This window comes from Rhipicephalus microplus, chromosome 5 (genome assembly GCF_043290135.1).
Source record: "Rhipicephalus microplus isolate Deutch F79 chromosome 5, USDA_Rmic, whole genome shotgun sequence".
NCBI classification, from domain to species: Eukaryota; Metazoa; Arthropoda; class Arachnida; order Ixodida; family Ixodidae; genus Rhipicephalus; species Rhipicephalus microplus.
Window position 1 is genome coordinate 46,766,229 of NC_134704.1, and position 19,197 is coordinate 46,785,425.

General features: G+C 47.4%; 1 protein-coding gene across 5 annotated transcripts in view; it reads left to right on the forward strand.

Annotated features, from left to right (window-relative positions):
* Positions 1 to 19,197, forward strand: part of LOC119174612 (uncharacterized) — a 612,314-nt gene that overhangs the window by 129,675 nt on the left and 463,442 nt on the right. For 2 of the 5 annotated variants that reach the window (XM_037425597.2, XM_037425598.2), the window contains exon 1: positions 11,597 to 11,870. The exons of the other annotated variants lie outside the window; for them this stretch is intronic. The gene's annotated coding sequence lies outside the window, so the exon portion shown is untranslated. Of the gene's footprint in view, positions 1 to 11,596; positions 11,871 to 19,197 lie in introns of those variants that run through there. 5 annotated transcript variants of the gene reach the window in all.

The window sequence follows — 19,197 nt, forward strand, 5'->3', positions numbered from 1 at the left end:
ACTTACTTACTCGATTCTCTGAGACGTATAATCTCTCCTTGTTCGTTTGCTGTACGTTGAAGGGACACTGACAAAATAAAAAATTTTGCTTGACGTTTTCTTGCTGCAATACGTTGTTCGGAGCCTATTAGACTTGACACGGCACATCGCTTGCTGCTCTCGGCTGCTGACTCCAAGGTCCCGGTCTGTCAAATGGGACTGTCAAGGTCCTGGGACCTTGACAGTCCCATTTCGATGGAGGTGAAAGGCCAAAGGCCCTTGTACTGTGTGATGTCAGTGCGTCAGTGCACGTAAAAAAATTACCACATGGTCGAAATTTCCGGAGCCATCCACGGCGTCTATTATAACCATATCGCATGCTGCAGTGCGCGGCAAATAATTTCTGCAGTCTGTTTAGCGCCGAGCAGTCTGAGTTTCGGTTTGGAAGTGTTTTGAAAATGACGAATGAAAGGGTGCAGCTAAAGCCATCGATTGTGAGATATAGGCATTCAGAAATGTGACGGACTTCCGCACTGCCTGCATCAATCGGTGGTGTTCCTTGGCCTGCCGCATGTGCTGCGCCGTCATCGCAGTATGGTGGCAACGATTTGCTTGAGGCTTCTACGCTTTCGCAGTATAGGCACGGGCTCTTGGGTAGCCTGCTGGCGCAAGCGCGGCAAAAACGTGATGTCGACTATGACGTCATCATTCTAGCTGCGCCATCTCGGAGCTCGGCTTTATTGGTGACGTCTCAGAATTTGGGCGTCACCCTCAGGTCACTTTGGACGATGTCAGTGTCGCGAGGTGCGGCGTATAGCGCTTGATCGCGCGCGCGAAGTTCGTTCGTCAAGGTAATTAGCTCCGAAGTTATAATCGCTGATAAGATTTGGTTGGTCGTATGCGCATGTTCACAAGAATCGATCTTGCAGGCTGTCTCAGCAGCGAAATTTCGTGTCAGTGCTCTTCGAAGTTAGTCATGTGACCACATAAAAAAAAACTCGTACAAAGAAACAAGGTGTGCTGGAAGTCGTCTCACCACGAGTCCGGAATGCTCATCCACTTTTCAACTGGGTTCCTTCGGTTATCAATAAAGTTACAAAAAGAGGAAGGCAGGCCAGGGACCATCGCGGTCAGGCAACAATTCGTACTTGACGTGTGATTTTTAGTTGTTGCACGCTACAACGACGTTCACGCCTTCATATCCAAGCAGCAATGAAATGTGGCTATACGTGAGAGCTTATGCTGTTATGCTGTTGACCCTACAAAGGTAAATGCAAGAATGGATCAACAATCAGCTACAATTCAATAAAAAAAAGCACGTGGGACATGTATATTAGCATGATCTTAAGAACATAATTAAGTGACCGGCAAAAGATCAAATGGCCACATGAGGAACGGCCGACAAGCACACGATCGGTAGAGTATCGTTCATTGGTAAACGGCGCACACAAATACGCATGTCAGCGGCTCACCTTTGAGGGGCCGCATTCTGAGAATTCGCCAGCCCCGCGATTCTCGCGTGCAGCGCCGCTGCCACCGTACACTGTAAGCAAAAACTATCCGAGTTTGGGGTTTTTCCGGCTCATGACCTCTGAAAACTCCCTCGCGTTTAAAATTACTACCTCGCGTAGGAGTGAAAGATGGTACATGACATAGTTTTACCACCACCTCTCAGGCAAGTAGTAAAAGGATGTCAAAATCCAGTTTTACCACTTGGGGAGTTTTCTATCACGTGATTTTTAACCTGCGTTTCAGAGTTTATTACCACGTGACTGCAAGGTGCAGCTGCTTCGGCGGCTCTTGCCCCATACCCCCTTGGTGACGCTCTCAGTGAATACTGAACGAACGCGAAGCCCACAGATGTTTTCTTTTTGTTTTTGTTTTTTTGCATCGCCGTGCCTCTGGACTGACATCGAGTCAGCGCACTTTTACTGGAACTGGGGGCAGCATAAGCACAATAAGCGAGAACAGCATCCTTTGAACGAAAAAAAAAGACGGGGGGGGGGGGGGGGGGGGCTCTCAAAAGAGAGAAAAAAAAGAAAGAAAACCTGCTGTGGAAAGTTGTCCTGCATATTTTCGCAAATTGTTGCTTTTGCTCGGCGGTGGCTTTGGAGACAGACAGTGCAAGAAGCTCGGTATCTGTGTGTCTGGTTGGGCTGATGGATCTCACGTGTTTCCTAGATCATCGAGCGACCGTGCTCTTCCGAGCGCCTCCGAACCTGCACGTCGCAGATATCTCCAGTTCGCGGATATCTCTAGATCTGCCAGTGGTAACAAAATCAATCTGGTGCCATCGTCTGTGCTTGCCTGCTGGAGAAGCAATAAGCAAAATGCTTCACTCTGTCGTCGGCACCGAGCCGCGGCCACCAGTGACCAGTGGGAGTGTGTCGCCGTGGCAGGTGAAAGAAGCATCGCATATATTTTGTTCCACAGTAGGCGATGTCTGCACGAGTAAAGTGCTGCCCGAAGTGCCCACCTCATGCACCAACTGTTCTCAAACATGTAGCACGAATCCGATTAGAGGCAGACGGAACCAACAAGTGGCGGCCGGTGAGCACGAAGAAAACCCGGACCTGCCCGGATGGTGGTCTTTCGTTGGAAGTATGCATACACCGCCCCGTCCGTGCAAGATAGCGGTCACGTGTTCACTTGTGTATAAAATGACGACAAAATTCACACAGGATATGTGTTCTGTGATCGCCAGCTGTGTTTCATCGGATAGCCGTGCTCCTCGAAAAGGCCTAGAACGCCATCGGTAAGCAGCTTGTATGCAGGCGTGGACCGCTCTTCTACGCCCGTTGTGATGAATACGTGCTGCTACTGTGTTTGTGCAACGTCGCTCAATGAAAATCATTGAGCTACCATGCTTTGTGCGTACTTAGGTATATTTTATGGACTTGTGCATCAGCAGTGCTAACACGGGTGGGGCAAAGAGCCCGGTGTGCCAAGCAATTATTGGATAATCAAAAAGGTGAGATCGTGTAGATTTATAATAAAAAGTCGGTGTGACATTTAGTGCCCTGCAGCCCACCTGAAGCTTACGCTTGCACCTTCAAGCGTTGTTGTTAATCGATGCAAAAAAAGAGCTCTCCTACCGGTACTACATGGCCGGTCAAAAAGTCGTGCCTATATATATACCGGATTGTCGAAGTGTAGCAGAGCAACGCGTGCGGTCTGTTCTAGTGGTGTATTATTCTGCATTTGTTGTGTATGCGTGTTTGTTTCTATGTGAATCTATGTGTCACCAATTCTGCCGTTCAATAAATTCAATCAATTCTGCTATTGAATAAATTGGTCGTCTCTGGGCGAATGCACCCGTCAATTTTTTTTTTTACCACCAGAAATAACTCCCAGTAATCACCTCAAAAACCTTGTGAAGGTAGTAAAAATTTGCTCTCTCTATACTCGCTGAAAACCTCACTGGGGTAAATATTTACTACTCTCCCTACGTTCAAAAACTCAGTTAGCACGAGAGTAAATTTTTACCTCGGTAGTAGGTGGTAAAAAAAACCCAGGAACGGTAGTGCGCTAGAGGACAAATGGTTTACCCAGTTTTTGAGGTTATTTCAGGTCATTTTTGTTTAGTGTGTAGTTTGTAACTTGTAACGAGATTTACATGAAGATAAATAAATGTAAATAAATGAATGAATGATATAATAAATATGAGTAAGTAAATAAAATAATCGCGAACGTCGCACTACGCCGCGCAAGTCTTGAAACAGCGAAACTTCATGATTCTGAAAACCAATCTGGTTGCTTCTATAGTTTACTTCTAGGTTTATTCTAGGTCGTTGCTATATGCTTTAGCTAGATGATGCTATGTTTGTACGTTTACTCTAGGCGCAGATTGGGTTGAGTTAAACAAAACATAACCTAGTCGCACACATGAGACGGGAACGTCGTCGTTGTTGTAGGCCTTCCAACGCTCTGGAGCCTTCTGGCAACCGCCTTCGCCTTTTCCGTTCCCTAGTTTTACGTACTATGTGTCTACGGCCCTGGTCGTCGCTTCGCAACCACATGCTGGCATAACTGTTGCCTTATTCCTTTGTTGGTGGATGTTTTTAATGGGGTTTACCCAGTTTCTGTGGCACGTACCCGTTTGATGGGCTAACTGTTGCCTGCTTCTGTAGCGCATACTCTCTTATTATTATTATTATTATTATTATTATTATTATTATTATTATTATTATTATTATTATTATTATTATTATTATTATTATTATTATTATTATTATTATTATTATTATTGGAGGTTTTTGATACGGGGTGAACAAAGAACGGCTTGCTGGTCGATTTCGCTGTCGAAAGCAACAAATATTTCCGGCACAGGCAAGTCTCCTGTCAAGCCCTTCTTTGTCATGCAATATATTACAAGTGCTGTCACGCGTTCAGTGTTAACAAATCACTATAGATGACAGGTAGAACGCAAGGCGCTCACGTGACGCCCACCTGAGACTTCAGGGCCACAAGTTTGCTTATTCACTTTCAATTCCATCTCGCCTGCTGGCTCTTCCCGCTTGTGTTTGTCAGTGTTCAGTCCGCCGCTCATTCGATGGGCCTGTTTACTTTTCCAAACGTGGACGACGTTTGGACACTGCTTCGAAGATAACTGAGTAGCTCTGAAGTTTTTCCTTAGAGGGCATGAGTGTGCACTTTAGGAAAATAGAAAAAAAATACACGACTCCTTTTTTTCCGTGAGTTTAGATTTGTCCTTATGACTCCCTTTAAGGAGTATTGTTACTCTCTTTTAGATTATGTGACTCTCTTACGAGAGTAAAGTGTTCACTTGTCCTATTAATGTGAGGCCTGTAGCAAGCCAATACTCGCAAATAAGAGAAAGAAGACTGTTTTAATTTGTTTTTCTTTTTGAATGCAGTGTGGCACATCAATTGATAATTCAAGCGTTTTCTCACGGTCACCGAGTCCAATCACAACTACGTTGCTCTCGCATATCCTCGTTGAACTCGTCCGCATTCTTAACTTCGCTGAAAAACAAGCGTTTTTTTTTTTTTTCTGGCTTGGCACAAGTCTTCTTTCATTTCCTGAATTTCAGGAACAGGCGGTCTATTCGGTTTTATATATAACGTGTTCTCTTGAATTTCGCCTTCGTTTCTGGAAGGCATCATTGTGTTTTACGTCGCGACTGTGCGATTAGGGCACCGAAGGAGATCCTCAAGGAAGAGAAGGCGAATGGCTACAGTGCATGGGTTCTAGAATTGAGTCGTTTGTGTCCTGGCGCTTGTTTCGATCTTGACACACGTTCAATTCTGATGATCAGCACCGACACTTCGTCGTTTCGGTCTGTATATACTTGTCTGCGATGTTCACTTTCTGCCTACGAATTGTTTGCTTTCCCCGCGGTTCTCGAGGTTACTTTGTGGTTCCTTTCTTTCTTTCTTTCTTTCTTTCTTTCTTTCTTTCTTTCTTTCTTTCTTTCTTTCTTTCTTTCTTTCTGTCTTTCTTTCTTTCCTTCTTTCTTTCTTTCTTTCTTTCCTACCTTCTTTCCTTCCTTCTTTCTTTCTTTGTTTTTCTTTCCTTCCTTTCTTTCTTTCTTTCTTTCTTTCTTTGCTGAAGTCATAGTGCTTACACCATGTGCCGTGTTTCATGCTACTGTCTTGTGTTCGGTAAAGCATACGCTAACAAAAAAAAAAGGGAGTGAGAAAGAGAACCATAGTGACTGTGTCAAGCAAGCGCCTGTTTTTTCAGCGCTGGTCTATAGGCTGTCAGCTTATCCTATAAATATACAGTACTTGATTCTGAGAGACTTACTCCGGTATACGTGCTGTGCTGCCGTCTTTGTTGTAGAGTTGTTCTTACTGTGAGCGCGTCTACGTGCTTTATGTATGCTTGGTTGTTTGTGTTTTGCAAACCTCATGAAAAAGAACACGTTGTTGCCCGAGGTAAACGGATTCCGCACGATATCGCGGTTAACTTATTTGCTTAGTTTTCTTAGCCCCGAAAGGGAGAACTGTGGTGGGGTGTTTTATCCAAGCGCGAGGTTACAAGATCCGTGCGTGCTTGTACGCTACTGCGTCTTTACCGGAGAGAATCTTTTCTGCGGATATCGAAACCAGAACCCTGGTTAGGTTGCGTCGAGAAGTTTGAGATGTAGTGGAGTCCTTTTTTCTTTTTCTTTCTTGCAATCTCGGTGTGGTAAGCGTAGGCGCGCTCACTGGGGGACAGGAGCGTCTCGCTTCCCCTAATCATGTCAGGGGATTGCGAAGCATTCTTCTGCACACCTTAGAGTCCGTCGGGTTTTTTTTCGTCATTGTTTAAAGTAAGGGCCTATGGCCGTGCTCGTTCTTAACCATAATGGCGCCCGAGGGCTACTGATTGATGTTGCACTTGAAGAACTTGTTCCGCCTTAACTGCAGGAAAGCCGGTACTGCTCATCAGTGTTTTGTCTAAAAAAGAAAACAAGCCCTTAAATTCACAATTTTTTTTTCTAATAAGCAATAAGGCACTTACATTTTCATACTGGCGTCCATTATTGCGAAGTGTGTTTTCTATTGGTCTTGGCTATTTGGGCGGGGGGGGGATGCACACTCTGGTGACGTTTCGATTACCCCCCTCCCCGCTTTTTTTGTTTAATGGATGAGTTCTTCCGCTCGCCTATCATGGTAAGTTGAACATACGGTTCAAGACCCTACCATCTGACGTCGCAGCTTAGCGAATGAGGCGTTACTGTACTAACATCGAGGAAGCATGTTCGATTGCCACACACGGTAGCTGTATTTCGGTGTCGTCTATGTGTGGTGCTCTTCGTAATTATATCGTAGATTGGGTGCGTAAAATGCCGGAAATTGCAGCTGTATTATCGGAGAAAAAAATGTTTGTCGAGAAATACCATTTGGAATGTTTCACACTGAAGCGACGCATGGATGCACCAAATCTGCATATGACTGGTCGCTTTCTAGGAAACTCGTACAACGTGTTTAATTATGCAGTCGCTGCTAAAGCCACATTTGTTAGTTGTCCGTGCCGCGCATCTGTCCCGCCGCTGTGTTTTGCATATTTCGCGTTCGCTTTCGACGGCCGCCATCTCGCAGTCACCTCCCACCATACTATAGTTCATGTTTGCTTAGCCGTCCCTCTAACATATTGCGCATGTATACAATTCTCACGGATTCAAACGACACACCAACTACTTCAGTGCAATGACTGGTGTGCACGTTTGTTCCAGATAACGACGTCATGTCACGACGAATCTGGTCTCTAAAGATGGAGGTGAAAGACTTGATGTACTGTGCGAGGTCGGTTCACGTTAATTAACACCAGGTGGCCTGAATTTTCGGAGCCTTCCACTACGGTGTGCCGCATAATCACGTCGCGGTTTCGGCACGTAATACCGCAGCATTTATTGCTACTATTGTTTCAAAAATTAGGGGGGGGGGGGGCTTTTTCGTGCTCCGTAAAAGCTTGAAAGAGTTGACGCTTGGGCAATTCTGTGCGGATTCATTTTCAAAAAGTGTTAACAGCGCATATAACGATTAGGAAAGGACGGGACAACAGAGGCAATGAGCGCTGACTTCCAACTAGTTTTTTGACTTTGATAAGAAGTGCATTTATACAATGCAATGGAGACGGTGCAAGACCAAAACATAATAAAAGAAAAGAAACAGGTAAGAATGTATATGTGTGGCGAGCATTGCTTCATCATTTCACTTGCATCGAGCATATCACCAAATGTGCCCTAAAATACAGCCAGGTAGTCGATTTCTTGATTTAAAAGCGCGATAGATGGTGTGCTAACGCACTTATCACCTAGCGTCTGTACCGTGTCTGCTTCGATAACTTCATGAGTTAGATGAACCTATATGCCTTGACATCGCTTTGCTCTAAGTGGAAGAAAAACCAGTTGAAAGTCATTGCTCTTTGCTTCTGTTGTTTGGTCCTTCCCTATCGTTCTAATCGTAAGAGTTGTCGCATATACTGGAGTGCGCAATCGATTCGCGGGTTAGCAACACGCCTGCAACTTTGCAAAGGTCGTCTTGGCCTCTCACGTCGCGTCCTTGGTTTGAAAGTGTTCGCATGTTCTCCGGACTCAGCTTCGTGATGCAGCGCGAAACATGTAATGCATGAGAGCTTATGTGAAAACTTCGGATTTATATATCTACGCAACTGTTTTAAGTGTGGAACACATTAGGGGCCCTGGCTGTTGTGTGCTGTCACCTTGCTATGCTGTCGTGTGGCTTGGCGTAACGCAGGTGGAACCAAATATAGGTAAGCCATCTGAGCGCGCGTCTGCTGTTCGAGCGCTTTGATGAAGAAGGCGCATCGTTGGCGATGCTGCTTGCCCCTGCAAAACTTTGTGCAGTCGCCGAGTTCCCGAAACCTGCTACGCTCAAAGAACTACGCAGTTTCGTCAGACTAAGCTCTTACTTCGGGCGCTTCGTTCGGAATTTCGCGTCGATCGTGTCACCACCGACCAACCTCCTATACGCGGTGACGCAGACCTTTCCTCCTGCTCTCCTCACTGCGACGTCGCGTTTACCGCAGTACGTAGTCTGCTCACCTCTCCTTCCGTTCTTTGGCATTTTGACGAAACAGCTGAAACGGAAGTTCACACAGACGCAAGCGGGGTTGGTTTTGGCGCTGTCCTCGCTCAATGTAAGCCAGGCTACTTCGAATACGTCGTCGATTATGCGAGTCGCACGCTCGCTAAAGCTGAGGTCAATTACAGCCTCACTAAACAGGAGTGCTGAGCTCTATAGTGTGGGCGCTTCGCAAGTTCGGCCCTTATTTGTACGGTCTCCATTCCGACCTATAGTAACGGATCACCATGCACTCTGTTGGCTCGCCACGCTGAAACACGCTTCTGACCGCCTTGCCCGCGGGGTACTGCGAATTAAGGAGTATGACATTCGCGTCACCTATTGCAGTAGACGGAAGCACTCTGACGTGGACGCTTTGTCCCTTTTGCCTTCTATCTCCCGAGTCGGCCTGCCGAACGAATTGCACCAACTCCTTCGCATCTCTCGACCGTGACTCCTTTGCCAGCGAACAACACCTGGACCCGTGGATCGCTTCACTTTTCGACTGTCTCTCCGGGTCGTCGACTACAGCGGTATCGCGAGCTCTCCGACGTTAAGCCGCTCATTTCGCCGTTCGTGATTGGCTGGTACACTGACGCTACTACGCCCCTGAAGTTCGTAAGTGGCCCTTGGTGGTCCGCCGTAGCTTGCGATCTCAAATATGCTCCTCCTTTTACCACGATCCGCATTGGGGCCATGTCGGAGTTTTTAAAACTTACGAACGTATTCGCCGTCGCTTCGGATGTATAACTTCGTTATGCATTCGAAAAATTTGTTATAAGTGCTGCCCTGTCAGCGTCGTAAATCGCCGCCTTTCCACTCGCCCGGTGCGCTTCAGCCGCTTCCGTGCCCTGCCAAACCGTTCGATCGGCTCGGAATAGATCTACATGGCCCACTACCGATAACATTAAATGGCAATCGGTGGATCATAGTCGCTGTAGACCATTTAACAATCTACGCTGAAACCGCCGCCTTCCAAGTGCCACTGCGCGGGAAGTAGCGTCTTTTGTCCTCCGTTGCTTCCTACTTCTACATGGTGCACCTCGCGAACTACTCAGTGACCGAGGCAGAAAATTTCTATCAGGAGTAGTCGCAGCTCTGCTTTGCGAATGACACGTCGTTTATCGCAAGATCACGGCATGCCACGCACAAGGTGAGTGGGTTCACGGAGCGATTTAACTGCACCGTCGAGTGATATGCTCGCGATGTATGTGACATCTGATTATGCTAACTGGGACTGGATTCTTCCATTCATCATGTTAGCATACCATACTGCGGCATAGTCTACCACCGGATTTTCACCTTTCTTCCTCCATCATGAACGCGAACCTTCGCACACCATCGACACTCTACTTCCACACCGTTCTGGCGCATTTGAATGCCCACCTGTGTCCGAAGCTGCTCGGCAGGCGGAAGAATGCCTTGCACTTCGCGCGCACCTTCACGTCACAAAAAACAACACCGCCAGAATGAAAACAATGCCAGCTCTCCACGAAAACGCAGCTATTTCCCTGGATCTCTTGTATGACTGGCTGTTCCTTACCATACCCCTGGCCTTTCCTCAAAGCTCGTCCCAAAGTTCGAGGGCCCTTACCGCATTTCGGAGAAAACCTCCCCAGGTGGAATTTCTTATTGAGCCAGTTTGCCCATCTCACGACATGCGCCGGCGTGGACGTGACATCGTCAACGTGGCCCGCCTCAAGCCATGCCATAGCTCTCTGCTTCCAGACTCTTAGGTCGCCAGGATGGCTCTTTTTTCAGCGTGGACAAATTGTGAAGAAGGCGAATCGTTGGCAAGAAGCATCGCCACCGCTTGGGCACTGGGTTCTTGGCTCGTCTCGCGCTGATCATTGCAGGCATCTGCCTGAATGCTGCTCTGTTTTGATTGATGTTTTATTCGTAGAGCCGCCGTCGCAACGCTCGCCAATAAACATCTTTTCAATAAAAATAAAGAAAAAACTGGTAAACAGAAAGAAAGAAAACCATAGAGCAACGAAAGAGGCTGCCCTGCTCCGCGCTTCCTGCATGGTTGGCGCCACTAGTGCAAGATGCTTTAATTTTTTTTTACTGATACAATGCGACATAACTTTGTCCATCCATATCGCTTCAAAAACGATGCGGTTACTTTACATCTATAATGCATTTAGGGTGATGCAACAGCTGTAAATATTAAACGTACATGAACTTCCCTGCTGCCTGTTTCGTACGAATTGAAAGGACCGTGAAAAATACAGTAAACTTTCTTTTTGGAATTTGGCCACTTTCGTATAGCTTCAACTCAAAGTATTAAATGAAATAAAAATGAATGCTAGAAAAAGAAAAAAAAACTAAGATGGACCTGGGAGACTGGAAACAGTGTGCGGTGCTTCGCAATCATTGGAATTTCAGCGTTCGCCGTTGTTGTGTTTTGACTTCCCGTTTTTGTTGAGCAGTTAGTTAGCTTTTGCGTTGTGTGTTTTTCGGTAAGGATATTGAGTGCAGTTTTAGGTAGAAATAAAGGGAAAGGGGAGTAAGCGAGAAACTTGCTGGAATGCCTTCTGCCTTCTATATTTATCCCACTGAAATGCCTTCTGCCTTCTATATTTATCCCACTGAAATCTCTCTTTGTTGGCTCGTTCATTGTAAATACCACCTGCTTTCCAATGTTTCTCAGGAAAGGGGGAAATGGGAGCTGGGTTGACGTGGACTTGTATCGTTATTGACTCATTATTATAAGGTTCAATGAAGTTTCGGCCAGATCGAATTAATAATGTAGCTCAAAACTATGACACGCGGTGTGTCGTTATTTGTACCCGTCATGTCGTTTTTCGCGCTACGTTAAGAATTTGATCTGTCACCAACCAGCCCAGGAACAAGTCATTCAGCACTATAATATATAGTTCACCCGGCGTGCTCAAACCGCGTCGACACGTTCTCTGCTCGAGCGTCTCTATCCGGCTCAACAGATGGCGCTGGCTTGCACCTCGTTCGTTCTCTCGCGATCCCCGTTCTCTCCATCCTCCTTTTTCCGAACTGCTGCGCGCGCCTTGCCGTGCCCGGCGTGTGTGTGTGCCACGCCTCCTCCTTGCTTCGAAAAGCGGCGGCGGTGGCTGTCGCAGCAACAAGCGGTGGCGCCGGCTGATCGCGGCGAGCAAGCAGTCGGTGCTCGGCGTGCGTTCGGCACTGTGCGGTGGTCCTCGGTGAAGGAAAACAGCGCGCCGGAGTCGGCAGCGTGGCCTGACGTGCGCTCGGCTTGGTTCGACGAGGCCGGTGGCAGGCCGCGGAATTAGAGCAGCGGTGACAAGTGCGCGACCAAGTCCGACTTCACGAAGCGACGTTCACCGTCCGCACGCTATACGGGCACGACTGGAACGAGAGGTCGGTTGAGTTGTGTTAAACGGTGGAGGGTGGGTGCTTGCTTGTGTGCGCCGGTTGTTTTTTTTTTTCGCCTGCATATTTCACCGCCGCTTCTGTTTACTTCCTTCTTTCGCCGATTCGACGGAGGTCAATGGTGACCAATACGCGCGCGCGAACTAGCAGTTGAGTCGTACAGTGATCACTGCTTTTCTTTTCCAGAGTGGTTTGCCATTTCGTGATACGTCGTGAAAGCTTTAAATGCTGTTGTGTACGAGTCGCTCCCCCCCAACGTCGTAGAAAATATGCTATGACCGATGTGGCCGGGTGTGCTAGGCTTCGTTTGGTCCTTTGAAGTGCGTAGGCTTATATGCCGGCATTCACCTCGCGTGCTCGCCCGAGTGATAACAGTTCGCCGTGTTGATCGGCGGTTACGGGGCTCGGCGGCTGCTGACCCCAAGGTTGCGGGTTCGATCACCTTTCGGTGGAGGAGAAATGATAGAGGCCCGTCTACTGTGCGATATCGGCGAACGTTAAAGAACACCGGATGGACGAAATTTCCGGAGCTGTCCACTACGGTGTGCCTTGTAATCAGATCGCCGTTTTGGCGCGTAGAACTCCAGATATTAGTTTACGAGTGCTGACACGTGTTGCACACGACCGTCGTCCGCACTACCCGCAGTAAGCAGTGGGCGTAGGTGTCGTATATCAGCACATTTAGTATTGTCTTTTGTCATTTCATTGTTATATGCCAAACCACTCATAACCATGTATTGCGCGAGTAGGCCGGCTCGACGCCGTGGAAACCAGACAGCGTTAAAGGAAACGAATCATTTAAAGGCAGGCAACGCAAGCGATGTTTCTTGTACACGTGTTTGGGGTCATCATCATCATCAGCCTGACTACGTCCACTGCAGGACAAAGGCCTCTCCCATGTTCTGCCAGTTAACGTGTTTGGGTAGCGTGTCGTAATTTCGTTTAACTCATTCTTTTTTTACTAGTTTCTCTCGCTGAAAGTCTCGTTATAGACGTAATTACGTGACCTGGCTTATCCGCGGTCGAACTTGCGCCTGCTGCAGGTGCAGGCTTGTCCCTACGAGAGCGCGTGCATGTCGCTGTTCTGTTTGTACAGCTTACGTCTGTCTCGCTCTCCGTCTCTTTTCGCGTGCGACTGTAGGAGAGCGAGGAATGCGTGCCCGCGCCGCGAATAAGTCACTCCTGCGAATGCGGTGCGCACCGCGACGCGAAGGCAAGGCTGTTTCGTGCGACTCTTTTATTGCGAGAGCAATCATATGAATAGTCTCGGCTGTTTTTTTTTTTTGTGTGGTCGCCGCTGCCGTCATTCACCGTATATGTATGCGTATCTATTTATATGAACACTCGAGAAGAATAAATTGGCCCCGTATCTGCAGGTTACACTGCAAATGTCCGCAAAAGAGGACAGTCTTGCTTGCGTCTGGAGAGAGTGACAAAACGTTTGTTTGATATTCTGCGCAAGAAATACGGTGAATGGTATTCTGAATGCGCTGCGTTAGAGTGCCTCGAGCGTGCAGCGGAGGCGAACGGTCGCATCAAGTCACGTCACACGTGAGACATGAGCGCTATCTGGCAGTTATCTTGGAAAACGAAGTGCGGTGGCGTGCGCGCCCGTCTCAAGGGCGATAAGGTGTAGAACGCAAGGGGACGGATAGTTGACACCACTGTGTCGTCTTAGCAGAGCGTTGGAAACACATTGCCTTTTCGTGCAAGCGTTGCATTGTCAGCGCAGCGTGATAAACGCTATAGTCCTTAGAATTACTTAAGTGTGCCTTCGCTAGTATAAAGACACACATACAAAATATCGACTTGTTATGGTGCCTCAGATCTGCGCAATAATTTCTTTTTAATTGACAATCGCACAAGTATGAACGCTGAAATTTGAGCAATATTGGTTAGATGCTTGTGCGCGCGCGCTTATCCTTTGGTGTAGAGATTCGTGTGTCTTCGACTTTCACTGGAACGATTGCGTTAGTTGCCGGGCCCACAAATGTCACTTCGGTCTCTGCACAGCCCCCGTTTGCGAAAAGAGCGCGCTTTTCATACACAGCAAGGTATAACAACTGGGACGCATGTTAGTATGCACTCATCTGTGCCCGTGATTACGTTTCGTGCGTAGTTTTCGTTTATACAGCGCGTTACGTGCTGAGCGGTAAACGTTGTTATTTCGCTCTCGTCCTGTGTGTGTTGTTTTCGTGCGTCATTTGTGCGTGAGCAGCGCGCTGCAAGTTTCGATCTGCTTGCCGTTCTCAGCGTGACAATTGTTGTCGTATTCATCGCTTCGCCCTTGCGGTGAAACTGTGGCTTGTATGTTGTGTGTGTGTAACGTTCCTTTGGATGCTTTGCGCTGTTTCTTGTCGTTGGTCATCGTGATGGCGACTCGGAATGGTTTGTAGTCGTGCTGTGTGTTTGAAGATTCCGCGACGGAAACACGAGGAGTGGTCCATCTATTAAGCTCCTGTCTGCCGTATGCTCTGTTCTGGCTATTATTATTATTATTATTATTATTATTATTATTATTATTATTATTATTATTCGTAGTAGTAGTAGTATTCATCGACATGATGCTGAACAGGTGTTCGCGCGCAGTCTGTAAGATTTGTAAAAGTAACACAATGACATTATACCAAAGATAGACTCAAATAGACCTGAAAGGAAAAAGGTATATAGGATAGAGTGGTGAACGATAAGAAATGTTCGTTTTGGTACCCTGCACTGGAAAGCGCAGAAAAGTAGAAGAAATGTAAGACGGGAAGAAACCGACATAAAAACAGAACAATCACTGCTGTTCATAGCACACGACGACACGTGAATGCTAGGTCCATTCATACATGGCCTGTTTCGACGTTACAAATTAACTCTGAAAGTAACTATGCGAACGGCAATATCGCATTTCGTCCAGGGCAGAATTTCGAGTGACGCTTTTGTACACACTTTATTTTTCACGGTTGCATAATGTTGAACAATACGCTAATTCCATTTCTTTCATCTCTCGTTCCTGCTTTTTTTTTCTTCTCTTTCGTGTTTTATCTATTCACTCTTTCGAATGAAGTATAATGGTGGAGAGGCTTCATTGCATGGCTCGCCGGGCGATTAGCCTGCATATCCCATGCTGCGTAGCGAACCTGCACATGCACCCAGCCTCTGAAAGAGGCATGGATTTCCTCGTGTTGGCAGGTGCGTTGCCCGGCACTCACAGTTTGGAACTCGCACCTTTATTGCGGGTCAAAGGGCGCACGCTGGTATACGCGTGCGACTTTTCCGCTTCCTTTCTTCTTTTTTCTGGCTTAGTTGGTGGACGAGAACTTTTTTTCTGACGTGACGCCAGACGCGCGTTAACTACTGCTTTTTGCACAACGTGTGCGTCGTCATGTATTTCTCTGACCGTGCAACAGCGTGGGCGCGTCTCACATATTGTTGGGGTTGATGCACAAAGCGTTACGGCTGCTTTTATGGCTATGCACGGCTGATCTACGCGATCGCTTAGCGCTATTATATTTCAGCCAGATTTGAGAAAGAGAGAGAGGGTGATAGAAACAAGGGAGGGGAAGGAGGTGGGTAACCGAACGTACGTACCGTTGGATACCCTGGGGGAGGGGAGTGATTCTTATATGAAAGAAGAGAAAAGTGAGCCCCGTAACTGTCTCTCAGGGGAGGACACCTCAACAGTAGCCTACGATGGGTGTAGATAAGGAGGAATTGAAAGGATAGGATTTACAGGTATAGAGATAGAGAGGGGAAGGAAAGAGGGTGGCGCAAGGGCAGCGATTTCTGGAAGTAAGGGGAAGATAGGAAAGATGGACATGGTTGCGGGAGTCCGAGGACGGGGCACCAATCGGCGAGAGCTCTTGTCGGCGTCAGGAGATGGCGTAGGGCGAGCCCCAGTCGGCCAGTGTTGCGCTGTCGTCGGAGATCGCAGGGGGCACAGACGGTCGGCACGAAATCCAGAAAGCGAGTCTGAACCACCATAATGCGAGCATTCTTCATGTTCTTGCGTGTGTCTCTGTGTCCGTTCGTCTTACCCGTGTGCAAACTGGCAAAATTTCGGCGAATGTACAAACCAACAAAACAATTTTGTTTCCTGCACTTATAGACCGTTCCCACGGGTGAGGAGGAGTGGTCGGCAACATTCGTTTTGTTTTGTTGCCTAATGAAAACTGGCTCATACCCACGAGGGGGATTGGCCATACTTTAGATTATCAAAGGGGAATGTAACCGCCATGCAGCTTTTAGGAAAACAAAGAAGAAAGATCGCGCTGTCTTGGATTACGCTGGATGGAAAGCCGCGTTTTTCTCCTTTCTGGTGCGTATGGAAATGACTCGGCGCGTGCTTGGCATGCAACGGCGAGTGTTTGCGCATTTGCGTGAACCAGTCGGCCGCCCGACACTGCGCTGCCATCTAAGCAACATGGCTGTGCCCACGAGGTATATATACGTCGTTGCACGAATGTTTGCAGTTGCAAGCGTTCGAGAAGTTTGGGCTCGGCTAGTGCGCGGACAGAGAAAGGGAAATCAGAATAAGAAGAACGAACACCTTCTTTCAACCTCCCTCTACAAGTCCACCTCCTCCTTTCCCTGGCTACAGGGGACTCTAAGCCGCCTAAGTACGCTCGCTCTGGCGTTCCTTTGTACTTCCAGTTGCACTCGCGAAGCCCTTTTGGGTACTCAGCACTAAATCTGTCTTATTAGAGAGCTTTGGTGCCATGTTTCTCCAAGCGGTTTGCGTACTCAAGCTTTTGCATTGTTTTTTACTGGGTTCTTTTGCAATTTCCTTGGGGCAGCGGGCAGGTAAAAGAAAGCAGGGTGAACTAAACAACAACAAACAACAACAAAACAGGTGATTGGGTGTCCAGCAGCTGGGTGCCCCTAACATTGAAACTCCGTATTCGGTGAGCTAGTATGTCTGCTTTTGGGAACACAAAGCGCAAAACTAGACATTCCCATAGATCGAGTGACACAGGATGGGCTCTAATGCTGTGTCTAAGCGCCCGTCCTGCTTCTCTGGACAAATCCGACTGTCTATTTTTTGCGTTTTAACGTTCCCATAAAGTTACTCTATAGTGCGTCGTTTGTCATGGAAGTGCGCGAGAGAAAAAGGAATCGAACTGCTTCACCCCCACCTGGTATGCATTGCGGGTTTTGTGGCTCAACTTAAAACCTTTGCCGGGCTAGTGTGTTCGGAACGGTGAGCTAAAAAGGGACTTCGTGCATTATCATCGTACGCTTCCGGCTTTTCACTCGTTCGTGCTGTACTGCGTGCCTGTATCTTTAGCATGGTACCTTTTGAACTGGATTGAATGACCCACTTCGGTAGTGTAGTGTTTAAAGCACTCGGCTGCTGACCGCCAGGTCGCGGGATCGAATCTGCATGCGGCTGCGGTGGCCGCATTTTCGACGCAGGCAAAAATTCTTGAGGTTTGTCCGCTTAGATTTAGGTGCACGTTAATAAACTTCAGGTGTACGAAATCTCCGGAGCCCTCCTCTATGGCATCTCTGATAACCATATGGTGATTTCAGGACGTTAAATCCCTACAATTATTATAATGAACTGGATTGAATGTTTCATTTTCTCATATCTGAAGGGTGGATGAAGTAAAAGCTGCACCGAAGCATTTAGTCTGGCAACAGCCGGTTACAACCTGAGAATAGATTGAAGTTCCAGCCCCCCCCTCCCCCCCCTGGAACTGTGGCACGCTTGCCATTCAGCTGCGCAAGAAAGTCGCGCTACGTGGTGTCTGATCTCACCAGGAGGGCTTTTTTATTGCTGACGCAAACAATACGGTCGAATACAACTTGAGAGGCACGGAGAGCCAGATGCGCGGCAGCTGATCGCCTCCGCCACTAACGAAGTAGATCCTTCTTATGCACTGCGCTGTGTTTTCCCAAGGGCTATAGCCCGGCTCATGACAAATCCCGCAGTGCGCTCCCATTGGTGCGCGCTTCTGTGCATCCGCCTTCGAGGAGGAATTGCCGCAGACTTCTAAAGTTTTATCCGCCTATAGACATGTTAGTAATTAAGTTTGTCGCACCTACCTAAATTAACACAATCTCTCTGCAGTGATAGCCATAATTTAAGTACATTTTCTAGGAAGTTTATGTTCTTTGAGTTTACTGCAGCGCAATGAACATGTCTGTACGGGAGCGCCACCTACTCCTAATGTACCGAAAATGCTTGGCGCCTCGGAAATGAGTAAACGCAGCTGGGTTTATGCGAAACTTATCTAGTTGGAACAGCTCCAGCTGTGGTCGGAGCTTACGTATATTGTTAGGTCTCACCCAAGGAGGCTTAAAAAATTGCTGGAGTGGCGATTCTTGCCCTTCAGTAAGAAAGCGGCGGTGGCAGCCATTTTACTAGGGGCACGATGAGCTGTTGGCGTTCGGCGATTGACAAGGAGCGTTTTCATCGCACGCCCGCTGAGCTTAACGCGGCAACCTTTTCGGGTCAGATAGTGCTCAAAATGCGTGTTTGTGTTACTAGTTTGCTTTAGTAAGCCTCGAATTTAAGGCAAACTTTATTGTATATTAAATGGCCGATATTTGTTTCTGCGGATTATTTCATCGGAACGAACTATCTTTTAATTTATATTTAACGTAGCGTTTAGATTAACAAATCAAAGCCACTTGATGTCTAAGTGGGCATCACCAGAAAATAGCCCTTTTCTGAGACCTTTGGAGGTCGAAAGTTGGCTTCACTTCTTCTGGCAAAGCATTGCGGGAGCATCCACTCCAGCAATTTTTTTAAACATCCTTGCTCTCAACCAACTTCCTTACTACCGTTACGAAAGTGTGGCGAAAGCACCGATACCAGAGACATCCGAACATTACGCGTTAAAATGTAATTGACTCGTGAATGTAGTAACAATAATAAACCTCATTTGGCCCCGCCGCGGTGGTCTAGTGGCCAAGGTACTCGGCTGCTGACCCGCAGGTCGCGGGATCGAATCCCGGCTGCGGCGGCTGCATTTTTGATGGAGGCGGAAATGTTGTAGGCCCGTGTGCTCAGATTTGGGTGCACGTTAAAGAACCCCAGGTGGTCGAAATTTCCGGAGCCCTCGACTACGGCGTCTCTCATAATCATATGGTGGTTTTGGGACGTTAAACCCCACATATTAATCAATCAGTAAATCTCATTTGCTACAAAAATAACATGCAACAGTACGCTATAGTTCTTTATCGAAAGATCAATGGAAGAACGTGCACCCAGGCGTTTCGAAAAGAGATCGGATTGTACTGCAGTAAACACTCGCGCAAGTCACGCGTGTATAGTGAACAAATTACGTAAGTTAGCGTCCATATTTACTTTTAAAAACGTTGC